This window comes from Phyllostomus hastatus, unplaced genomic scaffold, assembly GCF_019186645.2.
Source record: "Phyllostomus hastatus isolate PE091 unplaced genomic scaffold, TTU_PhHast_1.1 phas_contig_40, whole genome shotgun sequence".
Classification (NCBI taxonomy): Eukaryota; Metazoa; Chordata; class Mammalia; order Chiroptera; family Phyllostomidae; genus Phyllostomus; species Phyllostomus hastatus.
The window spans coordinates 45,950,523-45,965,150 of record NW_025333872.1 but is presented as its reverse complement, the minus strand read 5'-3'; the positions used below and the strand labels follow the sequence as shown (position 1 = coordinate 45,965,150).

Sequence of the window (14,628 nt, the reverse complement as noted above, 5' to 3'; positions counted from 1 at the left end):
AAAATCAATGAACATATTTTTGAGTGAGGATAAAAAATAGATTCTCTAGAAGATAAACAGATGGTCTTTTCCAGCTTATAGTATTCAGAACTTATTGTTTAATTTCTACTAACATTTGTGGTATAACTAGTTACTGTAAGGTAAACACTATTGCCTAGAAAAGGACTGCCATGCTGTTAACATTAGAACCAGCAAAGAGAACTGGACATTAAAAATCTAGGTCAAGAATCTATTGGAGGGATCTCATTAGAAAACTGAGCTGTACAAGGACTTAAGAGGCTAAAAGCGTATTAAGGAAGCTGTGAGCTTTAAGATAGTAACATCTTTTCAGAGATCATAGCGTGTGAAAAATCCACTGACACTACATATTATGAACCCAGTAAAGAGCAGAAAAAAAGGGTCTTTTACCAAAATACAAAGGATAGTATGAAAATATTTCCAAAAAGGTTCATAATAAAGGAATATTTACAGGATGTTAAACTACTAATCTGCAGCCACAATGGGGCCCCTTCAAGTTCCCAAAACCTTTGCTTTCTTCTTCTTTCATTTATGTGCGTGTTCCTTCCATGGCCCCTCCCTGACCTGGAGACAAGGTTGTTGCAAGTTTTCCTGTGAAAGCTAATGATGTTTACATGCTCATTCAGATTCATTTTCTTCACATTGTCCTCATGGTTTCAGTTTGCTTTTGTGTGGCTCATAGTTGAGGGCACACCCCTGGTTTGAGATCACACTGGTTTCCTATGATGGGAGACTAGAGCCTGGGCTGCTTCAGCTGTCAGCTTAAATGGGTGATAACTGCACAGAACCCCACTTTGTGGTCTTTAACTGGTTTGTCCCAAGCCCAACCTGGCCTTTTGGTATACTCCTAGATATGATCACATGTGGAGACTTTTGGCTGGAGTCTTGGTAGGTGAATGCTTATACTCATTATTTTAATAGCAGCTGAAAACCTGACATCCATTTTAGTTGCTAAGGGAGTGAAGTGTTTCACTGGCTCCTTCACACAAGGTGCTCCTACCTGCATCACCCTGGATCCCACCTTGCAAATGCCCCTGGCTTGAGGGAATACAAGCCACAGGGAGTCTTCCTTGGAGACAAACTGGAGTTGCCACAGCTCCCTAATGACAGGCTGCTTCTTCGGTTCATTAAGTAAACTGTGCTGTTCAAAATGTTTCTTCTGTCTCTCAATATATTGATCAATGAACTCCATTTTCTTCAAACGAGCCTCATGAAGTTTCTTAAAGTTTGGAGTACTGCTTGTAGTTCTTTTACTTTTTTCCAGATTTGGAAAACCCATCTGTATACAAGGACTTCTTTCTTTCTGAAGATACTGTGAATTTTTGTTACTATTTATTTCACTTTTTACCTGAGGACATTGCATTCTCATCTCTTTGGTTCTTATCTGCTGGAAACAGAACTTCTACAGCAGTTCTGAGAAGCAGGTTTACTGGTTTTTCTTGATTCTGGAACTCAGTGGGATCATTTGTTTATTATCTCTGAATCATCCTGCTGAGACCAGGTTCCTATGGACAGTGCTGTGCCACCTTCTTGCTTTGGTAACATGGATAGCCCTCTCCATCTCAGCTTGTTCCTGGCTGCAGATCCATCTCTTTCTCTCATCACAAGAGGATGCAGAAGTTTGACTTTCATCCTGGCTCCTGTTTTCTTTTTCTTTCCTGTTTTAGGTGGTCTTTCAAGGCTTTTAACAGGTTGTCTGCCCTCAGATTAGCCCAGAAGCCCAGACTCTTGGCCAAGCTCTACAGGTCAGTGCACTTGAAGGAGTCCCCCAGGAAGAAGGTCATTGTGATCTGCAGTCCGGGCAACCATGCAGATTACCTGTCCTTGAGCTTCAGTAGTGTGTTCCTACCTGCCACTCAACATGTCCCATTTTCAAACCTAGTAATAGCAATTCAGATTTCTAATTCAAGATGGTAGACTGAGCATAATGAAATGAGAATAAGTATATGAAAGAGAGTAAGAATTTCAACAGTAGGGTCTAGTTACAGGAATTGATGTAATCTGTGACCAAATATATTGAATAATTTCACAAATAGCGAAAGCACAATGGGTTAAACTGAAAGATACACAAGAATAGAAGCTGTGACCCTGGCCAGGTAGCTCAGCTGGTTAGAGTGTTATCCTCATATGCCAAGGTTTGGGGTTCAATTCTTAGTCAGGGCACATACAAGGATTAACCAATGAATGCATACAGAAGTAACTGATGTTTCTCTCTCTCTGCTCCCTCCCTCTCTCTCACTCTCTAAAATCAATTTAATAAAAGAACGATGGTACAGAAGAGACCACATATAGCAGAAATCTGAAGTAAAAGTGGGAGTTTTTGATGACAAGTGGAAGGTATCAAGAGCAGAAACTGGCCAATGTTTGGTAGACAGAGGAATCAATTAGTAGCCCATTACAATAAAACAGGACTTCTCCCTTTTCCTCTGTCTCTTTGTCTCTCTCTCTCTTTATAGAACTTTTAGAATTTTCTCTTTAAACTTGATGTTGTAAAAATTTAGAGGTAACTAATACTCTCTTATATATCCTGCTCAACACTCTGTGGGCCCTTACAACACAAAAGGAACCACAGAGAAAAAAATGGAAAAATGTACCAAGAGAATTACTAAATAAAGGAAAAAAACACAATTCATTAATAACCTGAAAAGAAGACATTCCACACATATAATAACCATATATTTTACAAAAGTGGACAACAAAGAACAAGAAAGTGCTCTTAAATACAATATAATTGCTACATTTAAAAGAATGTAAAAAAAAAAATTACAGTGTTCTCCTAAATGTGGAACCAGGAAAAAAAAAGGACATGGTAAAAAAAGGAGAGGGATACGTTAAAATATTAGTCACAATCCAGGAACTTCAATGCCATGTTAATAAGTGTTCTGAATATTAAAAATAAAGAGTGAAGAACATTATCAAGGAATTAATACAAAAAAATTACAAAATTAAAAGGCATATGTCTAGGGAGTAGTACAATCAATAAAACTAATCCAACTAGGTATATCATCATAATATGGTTAATACCCAAGATTTAAAAAAAAAAAACTCTAAGTTTTCAGAAATACAATTAATATATAAAGGATTAACAATCACAATGGTACTGGAATTCTAATAACAATCTGAAAGGCTAGAATAACGGATAAATTACTTCAATATTTTAAGAGGAGATACTTTTCCACCTAGAATTCTATGTAGGCCATTAAGTAAGCCTTTAAACTAATCAATTAAGTATAAAGGAATATTTAAGTTACTTAAATGTGGGGGGGTTATAAATTTTTTTGCTAATTCACTCTAGTGTGGCAGTTCTTGAAGTGTTTTAAGTGACATGAGCATATGCCAAAATAGAAAAAGCCCAGCACTACCAAATAGTGGATTTAATACAGATAAGGAAACACAGCAGCTTTGGAGTAGACTTTGGGGACAAAGCAGACCAAGGCAGGAGAACTGAGGGGTGTAGGACTGAGGTCTCTGCAGAAAAAAAAAGGATGCTCAATAGAATATCTAGAAGAGGCACTTTTTGAAAAAAATATTAAGGATATGCAAATTTCAAAACATGCAATAAAAAAGGAAGAAAACAATATTTAAATAACCGAAGAAATATGATCATAATATATTAATGCACACTAAAATGGACTAAATTGATAAAATTGAAATGATGTAAATATTCATTATTAAACAAAATATAGTGAAAGGACTATAGTAAAAATTTAATGTACTTGATGTAAGTACACTAAAATTCACTAACATAACAGAATGTCAAGTGAATGCATTAAATTAATTAATTATACACACATGCACAGTAATATATATATTTAGTGTGTATATATGCACAAATACACTATGTACAAATCATATACATAAAATTATACATGCTAAAGTATATTATATACATATCTTTGATATCAAGTTAAATTCTACCTTATCTTAGTGTGACTTAGAAAATATTGGGTAAATTTCTAACCTTTAGTTTCTTCATTGTAAAGTGAAAATACATATGGAATCTTCTTCAGAATTGAAATAAGTTTGACATAATTAATAAAGCACATTTGCATACTGTCTAACATATGAATTTTAAACAAACATTAACTTCTAATTAGTAGCAGTTTTATGAAATTTTCCTTGATTATTTGTGTATTACAGCAATCCAAATACATTCATTTCTACCATAAAGATTTAGTCAAACTATCTGGTATACAGTTAGATACTTTTATTTTTGCTGCCCAGCATATTACAGTTTTACTCTTGTTGTTGCTTTCCTGTCAGCTCAATAGAGTCTTCACAGTAGGAGAGAAAATGATACACATTTAATGAGTTAATTGGAATCCCAGGCCACTTCTTCAAACAAATATATGTGTGTATGTGTATTTACATATAATATACATTATGTACACACACATATATAAACATATAAACACGCACAATACTACAGTTGTAAAGTTACACACAGTGGAATATGCCTAATAATAACAGTTACCATACTTAACCTTCTAATGTTTTCTGGAAACTCTGTTCAATATACCTCAATTAGTCTCTACAATGTTTCAAAAAGGTTATTATTACATTTTCACTTACACATAAGAAAACTGAAGTCAAATGAATTTGAAGTTGAGTAAATTTAAGTAATCACCTAGGACTATATAATTTGCCATTATTTAAGCCCATATTTGGACATATATTTATATCTGATTTTAAATTCAAAGTCTTTAATGTTACTTTAGGCATGCAAGAATATAATCACAAATCTTTTCTGAGCAAAGGGTTTTGTTTCAGACTAAAATGATCATAAATACATATGAGAATCAAATGAGGGCGAGAAATTAAGCCTTCTCAGAATTACTCTTTCAAGTGTAAATGCTGTGTTCTGAAGAAAGCATATACTTGAATATACATAATGAGGCTATATCTCTTTCAGTCCAGTGCTGAAAATATTCTAATACTCAATAAAACTCAGGGATTCCAAATTTTTCCCTAAAGCTTTTTCAATATGTCACAATCCCATGATTATCCAAAAACAGAGTGCCTAGTATAATCATTTTGAATAAAGTGTTTTTCTTTGCTTTCAGTTATTCTGAAATTTGTTTGGTAGTGGAGAAAATTAAATATTAAGAAATTATTGTCAGAAGCCTATGCTGCCCAATGCATTTCCACATCATTTGACTTTCAGTTAATAGGATATTTTATTTTTCAATACACAATGCTGCAGAAACAAACTATCAGTACAAACAAGAAAAATAATTTTGGTAAATTAAAGTTATTTTGATTCTTAGATTATGTTGCCATCCAATTTTGCATAGAGTGAAAATTTAAGTGAAACTAATAAATGCTCACTGAGATCAACTGTTTCCCGTTTGATCAAATCCTTTCATAAAACACTTGAGGAAATGTTTTTAATAAAAACAGTGTAAGGTGAAATCTCCAAAACTTTCCATTCAAGTTGCTGAAATCGTGTGATTTCATTATAAACTCACTATAGAAGAATGAGTCAAGAAACAGTTACTTATTCAAAGATACAAAATGCTGTAAAAAGTAATAACAAATTAAGTCTGGGCTGCACATATGCCAAAGTTCTGTCAGAAATCATGATAAGCATTCCTAGCAGGCAGATTATACAGCAATCCATCAAATCTCCCCAGCTCTCTTCTTGTATTCTGAATTCCCTTCCTTTCTCCTCCCCTGGATTTGCTGCCACCACTCAGATCTACTGAAACTGTATCCCTCCTTGAAGACCCAATTAAAATGCCACTGCCTACTCTGAATAAATCAGCCCAAAAAATGCTCTTCCTTCCTTTGAGCAGCTTTGTACTTCTTGTCATTATTACCTAGGACGTTTTACATTTTATGTCTTAGGTGGCTATTGCTTGTGTGTCTTATCTCTGGTTAAGGATCATACTCCTGGAAGACACAAGATCGGCCTGCCCATTGCTGCAGCATTCACCCACCCCCATATACCTACAAACAACACGTCGCACTTAATAATATTTTCAAAAAACATAATCTAATTACACTTTAAAAGATAAACTTTATATTTGTTGATAAACATGATGAATGTACGTAAGGACCAAGGAATATGAAGTGGGTTTTGAAGTTCTTTTACTTTTGAATTAAAATGATTTCTTCTTGGTCTAGTAGCAGTAAAAAATCCTTTCAATTCCTATTCCAATGTTCACTGTGTGTATGTGCTCATGTGTGTGTGGTGTGAGTTCTTAAAACTGAGAGTGTATGGACACAACAATTTAGTATATTCAAGGAATTTACTTCAGCTACATACAGAATGATACTGTGATATTCAGAACATTGTAGACATGCACTAATGCCTCCCTACCCTGTGGGGAGGAACAGAACCATGAGGAACAAGTGAAGTGGACTTAGCATCCCTTCACTTAGAGGCATGAGGACGCAAAGCACTGGTGCATCAAATCAAAAGTCCAAAGGAACATAGAGATTCATCAGCAACTCCAGCAAGAGAGTCAAATACAAGGGACTAAACTCGTTAGATTCTAAACTTGCAATTATTCCTGATTTATAATTTCAGACACAACCATAATAAGCAAAAAAGTAAAGGCACCGCTAACACTGCTTTTTAAGGATGGCCACTATGCCCTATAAAGAGTAGAAACAGTCACCTCCCAAAGCAAGAAAGCCATGACAAATACAATGCAGAGAAATCTGGGAGAGAAGGACAAACTTTCTGTTTAAGTTACACTGAACTTTCGCCAACTTACCTTTCTCCTCAAGCTACTGGATGAATGAAGCAGATAAGGAAATGATAGAAATTCTAACATTTGTCCTCTTCCTTTGTCTGAATCTGAAAAATATAAAGTATCTATTTCAAATATGAATATCAGGAGATAAAAATAAAATAAGCATCTTGGATAAAGCTCATAAACTATGTGAAAAAATTCTTTATTTTTAAAAGAAGAAACAACTCTGAAAGAAACTATGAAGTGTCACATAATAAACAACTTTTAGAAAATGTCTCATTCAAGTTCTCAACACAATTCAGTAAAAGCTATGCAAGATTAATGACATTCTGATTAGGAAATTTAAAAGCCTGTGTATGATTATATAACTGCTTAAACAAAAACCACAAAGGACATGAGATCATCAGATAGATCATTAAGTAATATGAAATTAATAAAATATATAATAGTCTTAAGAAATTATCACAGAAATCTGAGGTGGGAGGGAATGAAATACTGATTAAGATGCGTCAACACGGAAGGAGGGAACACAGCTAACTGGCTACACAATAATAGATTAATAATAATTTTTAAAATCCTCCTGGGCTACAGACGAATTTACATATAGAAAAAGTTCACAGAAGATCAGTCAAAATTAATTAAAAGTTACTAAAACTCAGACATACCTTTGTTTATGTTACACTTTTAAAGGATTTAAATAATTGTCTCTATAAATAGTTTTCAGTGAAACAAACAGCTAGTACCTACAAAAGGGAAAACTATCTGGCCTATTTCAAACTCTAAAAACAAGAATGCCAAAAAATATGGAATCTTGTGAAACAAGGTTTCCAAATATAGACAACCTCATTCCTTTAAAGATTTTATTTATTTATTTTTAGAGAGGAGAAGGGAGGGAGAAAGAGAGGGAGCGAAACACCAATGTGTGGTTGCTTCTCCAGTACCTCCCACTGGGGACCTGGCCTGCAACCCAGGCATGTGCCCTGGCTGGAAATCAAATCAACAACCCTTTGGTTCACAGACCGGCACTCAATTCACTGTGCCTCATCAGAGAGGGCTAGACAACCTGATTTTTATGTAGAGAAGGAAGAATTAACAATAAATTTAAAATGTTGTCCTTAAATAAATAAGTCTCATAAAATATGCACCCACATGTGTTTTTTTTTTTACAAAAAAATAAGTACTTGGTGAATATTCTTCAAATAATTGAGAGATTAATTAAATTCTAAAATCCTAAATTGGAATTTTGTATACTAAAAGAACTAGTAATATTCAATGTACCCCAAAAAACACAGAGAAATATAATTACTTTCATGTAATGTAAAACTTCATCCAAATATCCAAAATAATTATTATATGTTTTATTTGAGATAATGATATTAATATTGGTGATGATATCAAGTTAGAATTAAGTTTATATAAACAAAATCTGAGCAGAGAATAAAAGAGCACAAAACTGTTGTATCTGTAGCAAAACAAATATAAATGTGCCTAATATGTAACATTAAGCCATGATATAGATTATAAATTCAAATTACTGAAAGATATTTAAGTTGTAAAAACAATCAGATGAGTTAAAGGAAAAATGAATTTCTAAAATGGTACAAATACATAACAACCTAATACATGCACACACACGCACAAACACACATCAGTACTTAAAAATGTTAACAGCCATTCACTTTGAGTGGTAGGATTATTAGTGTTTAATTGTTTTATGCTTATGCATATTTTACAATTTCCAAAATGAATCCATATTCCTTTAATAAGCAGAAGTTTTAATTAAAAAAAACAAGTTTTTACATTAATACAGATAAAATCAAATCAGTTTAATATATATATTTTTCAGATTCTTTAAGGATAGAAATTATATTACTACTCTTTGTCTAATGAATGCAAATTTCCTATAAATGGCTTTGTAAAAGGTTTGTCTCAGCTGGGCCTAAGTGGTCATTGGCCTGATGGAGCCAAGTACCAAACACTGATGTGCATTTGCATTAGTGAATATGCTGGTGTGCTTTATGTTTGTTTGGTTGGTTTAGCTAAAAAATCAGAAGATTTCAATAAAAAATATCCAAATAAATGGAGAATAGAAGACAGTATGCTGGTTCCTGAAAGAAAGGGGTGTACACAGGACACTAGGCCTATTTTGAGGCTTGTGAAATTCACAATAACAATGATACCTGCAGAATCAAAGGACAAAATACATGACAGAAATAAAAGACTGCGCCTTTCCTAATTCTTCCACTGGTTCTGGAGTGGCTTTAGCACTGGAAGGCTTTGGGTCAACAGACAGAGAAATGTTGTAACAAGTGCAAACGAGGACAGATGGATGCTGTCTGCAGAAGGACATATGAGAATAGCAATATGGGATGCAGAAATACTGTCAGTAGCATCAGGCAGTTTGTTGTAAACAAATTAGAGTAGAAGAGGAAAACTCAGAACTTTTTGATAACTATCAGAATGGTTCATAAGACGTCCTCTGAGACTCTTAATGGTTCTCCATTACCTTTCCAATATGCTTAGAATAACTGCCTAGCATTGGTAGTGGCCAATATCTTTCTAACTAATATGGTATCTGCCCTCCACATCAATCTCCACTGTCATCTGGTGAACCCATACTTTATCCAATACAATTTTGCTTGGTCCATGGAAAGTTGTCTACTCTTACTGGAGTCATGTCTTTCTTTGTTTATATCATTGACTTTTGTCATTCAGGTCTGATGTCATCTCATGATAGGAAAATTTCCTAAAGATGTTCATAAAAACAAGCACTTCTATCCTGCACTAGTTGCCAGCAATAATCTTTATCAACCTGCCCTACTTTATTTAATTCACAGAATTCCTTTATATGTGCAAATTTATTATCATTTTTGTATTTGTGTGCCTTATTAGGATCTCAATATCCTACCAACCTAAAGTTAGTGACTTTGTCTAATTCACTGATGTGTGATAGCATCTTAAACAGGGAACTTGCTAGTATTTCAATAAATACACAAAGGTAGAGAGATAGAGATACAGATACAGATAGACACAGCAGGATAGGGCAATCTAAGATACGGTTTGAGAAGGAGGGAGGAATTGAGGAAAAAAGGGAAAAAAGCAATATATGAAGAAGTTTTATAGGGTACTGAAAGAGAAGATAGTGGTCAAAGTGGAGAAAATTCATTGATCACTGGTAGCATACTCTTCAAATGAAGCACAGGTGCATACGTGTCACAGAATCATGACTTAAAGGAGAATTAACAGTTATACAAAGGTTATTTGAATAGGCTTATTTAGTATTTATGGCTAAAATATCTTCCAGAAACCAGAATGTTATTGACCTTGCAAAATAAAATATAGGACTCTTTTCAGCTTTGGAAATAATATATTAGCCAGAATACAATGTTTTATACACTAGAAAAATGCTATGCTTTATTAGCAAACTTTCGCAATGCTATAAGTTAGCTGAGTAGCAAACACGATTATCATTTTAAAGGTATTTAAATAACTTGCTCAGTGTTATAAACTTAATAGATCTTGCCAAGATGTAGTACTCAGGAGGTTGTTTGCCAGCACGGTGCTCAGTCATGGTTACTTCTGAAAACAGACAAACAAAAAAGCCACTGTGTACCACTTTAAAAGTTTCTCTCAGTAGCATTTAAAGTCAAGTAGTTCCACTTTGTCATTATTATATATCCATAAAAAGCAAAAGTTGCTGTTGCAAAGATATATAATACCTGTGCACAATAAATGTGTTACATTCACTGATTAGATCTATTGATGTTCAAACATTTTATATTTCCTTTAGATTGTGTAATTCTTAGGCAGACTTTTCTTCTTCTTCAGAAACATGAAGTGCTTGGTTACATTATTACTTTAATTTAAACATATCAATTTTTGGCCAATCTGTGAACTTTGTTTAATTATTATAAAGTTAATAAATATGAGCTCAAACCACGTACCTAATATGGTGCCTACCTGATGTCTACTCATGCTGGGAAAACAGCCTGAGCACTCATGTGTTGTTTTCATCTTTATTTTTTGGTAAGAACAGGGTGGTAGAAATGACCTGTGCATGGAACATGTTTCTATAGGCTCCTATTCAAATTAAGTGAAATGTTTTCTAAGAAAAGCAACAGGTTCCTAAGACTGTATCTAAAAAAAAATCCATAGAAAATAAAGGAGATAGGAAGTAGTTGAAGGGTTTCACAGACCAAAAAGATACATCTATGGCCAAACAGCCTAAAGGCTTCTTAGAAAAGATGGTTCTAGTCTATTATTGTAACTCTCTGTTCTGCAGCAAAAAGAAAATGTCTTTAAGGGACACTTGATATCAAATGAGATGACCACTCTTATAAATATGAAACTTCAGAAACACAAATCAATTCTGTGGGAGATGATATTTAGTTCTGCATAATTATAGACAATAACTTCTGACACTCTGGTTTATAATCTTTGGGTACTTTTCTTTTTCATAAGTAAATTCAGAGATAATAAAATAAGAAAATTTTAGTCAACTTTTAACTTGATTGACTCATTTTATACTTTTTTTATGGGCTATTTAAAAAAAACATTTCAAAGCTATTGTGAAGTTTTTTTTTTTCTTTAACTTGGAGAGAATAGATGCATTGTAATTTATATGAGGAAATTTTCTTTCTCTATGAACAATCACATCCCATTGTTCATAACATTTATAATCATGAGAGTATGTATAAAAATCTTGAAAAATACTGCTTTGATTGTGTTATTTAAAGCTGCCAATTTGCCCAGGCTTATTAAAATCAAGGCTAAATAATTCCAGTGAGCAAAGTCTTAAAGTTTTAGTTGCACTGTCACAGGCCTAAGAATAAATTAAAATGTAAAACTTGAACTTTGGAGATATTTAAATGATCAAACTAAAGTGTTAATGCTGGATAAATCTAATCTTAGGAGTACAGGAATGAGACTTTACTAGCAAATCTCATTCACTGATTCTTTCAAGAATCAGTAAATGTTAGTGAAAAATATTATGTAATATGCACCCTGCCTAGTGTGGCTCAGTGGGTTGAGTGCCAGCCTGGGAACCAAAGGGTCGCCAGTTTGATTCCCAGTCTAGGCCACATGTGTGGGTTGCTGGCCAGGTCCTCAGTACAGGGCACAAGAGAGGCAACCACACATTGATATTTTTCTCCCTTTTTTTCTCCCTCCCTCCCCCTCTCTCTAAAAATAAATAAGTTTTTTTTTAATTAAGTAGTATGTTTAAGAGCCCAACTATTAATACACTTAACTTGGGTTTCTTAAAAGAAAATTTTTGATTACCTTGGATAGAAACAGCCTAAGGCATTAAAATGTAAATTCAGCATGTCTTCCAAGATATTTTTTTAACTACATAACCCATTAGTATCTGACTTGTTGTAAATTAGAACAAATCATTTCTTTTGTATATGTTACACTTTAAATATAAAAATATTAATACCATAAAATCTGGATAGATCATCCAGGGTTAAGCAAGCCCCATGTAATAATGTCCCTTGGTAAAAAAACAAACAAACTCATTATCAATAATTATTTTCATACTTTTCAGTTTTATAGTATTGGGACAAAACTAAAGATAAATCTTCTCTGTGACTTCTTTCATTTCATTTAAAAACAAAGAGACATAATATTAAACCATGGTGGTCAAATGACTAAAATGCACTATATACTTAAAAATGTTTTATTTTCATCTAGTTGTTTCTTGTATTCATTTAGGTTTTGAAAATTCTGTTCTATATGTGCTTTGACTTTCTATTAGAACTATTAGTACTTAAAATTCTGTGTAATTTAATTTTTATAAATGTTTCTTTTTGTACGTTATTATTTTTTACATGTTTTGCTGTGTCCTTTATTTCATTAAATTTTAATCTCCTCGATTTCAGAATGTCTTCCTTTTGCATGCACAAAAAGTATACCATATAGTCAATAAAGTTTACTCCAGGCTCTTGTACTGATGTATCAACTCTCCTTGACTTGCTAAGGTTATCTTTTTGCTACTTCGTTTTAATAAGCCTGCTATATATATTCAGTTTCATCTCTATGTTTGGTCATCTCACTGTGGTAACATTTTTATTTTGCTTAGTGGGCTTCAAATGCATACTTAGGACTTCGTTCTCATCCCATACTCATCCTGTGCTCTTTGTAGCTTCTACAATCTTTATAGTGAAGTTTTCTCTCTCAGCCTCAGGGCTTGATTATAACTCAGTCTAAGTTAATCCACTGCTTAGCCCCCTGGAGAGAGGAAATCAGAATTATTCACAATAGGTACTTTAATAAATACTGTTCAGTTGTTAATCTTTGCTTTTAAGGAAACATTTTTAAATGGTGGGAAAATTAAGAGAAAGACACACACTCACAACATACACACAGAGAATATTTCATATACACAGCTATTCCAGGACTTGATTGAAACATAATAACCTATATATCTCACCATGGGCTAGATAAGTCATATAGGTTATTTCTTATCATCAAGACTGGTAACAAGATTTATTGTTATCTGCATTAAAGAAATGGAGAAGACAAGTTAATTAGTTAAGGATTGTACATTATATTAATCAGATTATAAAGTGAAAAGTGAGGAATTCTACTAGAAATAAACTGACCAATGCAATATTACGTAAACCTATTCATTTTAAAAATGGATATTTCAGCAAGTACTTATTTAACACATATTTTGTGTTAAATACTATTGTAGCAATGAAAACAACAGAAAAATCCATGCTCTCATGAAGCTTATATTGTAGTAATGGGAGTTAAACTATGAAACAAAATATAAAACAATATATTAGCTGTTGATTTCATAAGTGCAGTAGAGAAAAGTAAAAAGGACAGAGAATGCTGTTGAGGAAAAAGACTTCAGTGAGAGAGAGTTGAGTAATGCCCTAAAGCACACAAGTGACTGAGCAATGAAGATACACAGAGGGATTTCTTTCTAGACAAAGGAAACTGCAAGGGCAAAAGCCTGTAAGAGAAATGTGTCTGCTGTGTTTAAGGCACAGAAAGATGGCTGCTGTGGCTGATATACAGCAAGTTAGGGGGAGAGTAGTAAGAGATGAAGACAGAGAAGAATGGCTGCCAGATTACATTGATTTCTGTATGCAATTTAAAGGAATTTATTTTTTACTCTTAGTGAATCAGAAAGCCAGTTGGGACTGAGCAGAGAAGTGGTATGATCTAATTTACATTTTAATAAGATCAGTTTGGCTGCTGTGTTTAGAAGAGTCCAAGGAGTATGCAGCATAGGCTGGAAAAGAAACGACAGTTTATAAGTGGTTTCACTAATTCCAGTTTGAAAATATAAGCTTGCACAATAGTCCTGGTAGTAACAGCAGAGTAAGTTTGCAAGATTTTGTATCTATTTAGATGATGGAGCAGATAAGATTTTCAGATATACAGGGTGGGGCAAAAGTAGGTTTATAATCATGGCTATGTAAAACACAAGAGTTTATTCTTGTATTATTATTTATTAATTATTGTATTATTTTCCATATGAACAACTATAAACCCACTTTTGCAAAAACACAGTACTTATAAAGAAAAGAAGTCAAGAATGATTCCAATATTTTTAGACTAAGTAAATAAATAGATGGAAAAAGTATGAGAGGAAAGGTTTGAAGAAGATAAGTATAGTTCAGTATTGAGTGTCAGGCTTCAGGTGTCTATTAGACATTTCAGGAGAAACATCAAGTAGGTAATTAATATAGATGTTGGGGATTAAAGGGAAGGACTGATATAGGTAATGCATGAGGGAATTGTCAGAAAATAGAGAATATGTGAAGCTATGAGGCTAGATGAAATCACTGCAGGAATGAGGGTAAGTTAAAATTAAAAAAATAAATACTTCCTTTCACTGAGCCCTAAAGTGTTGAGAAATTTAGTTCAAATGCGGAGACTGATAATGTCACACACA

At 33.4% G+C, this 14,628-nt stretch overlaps 1 pseudogene; it reads right to left on the bottom strand.

The window, feature by feature from the left end:
- Positions 1-483: 483 nt before the first annotated feature.
- Positions 484-14,628, bottom strand: part of LOC123821826 — a 29,624-nt pseudogene continuing 15,479 nt past the window's right edge.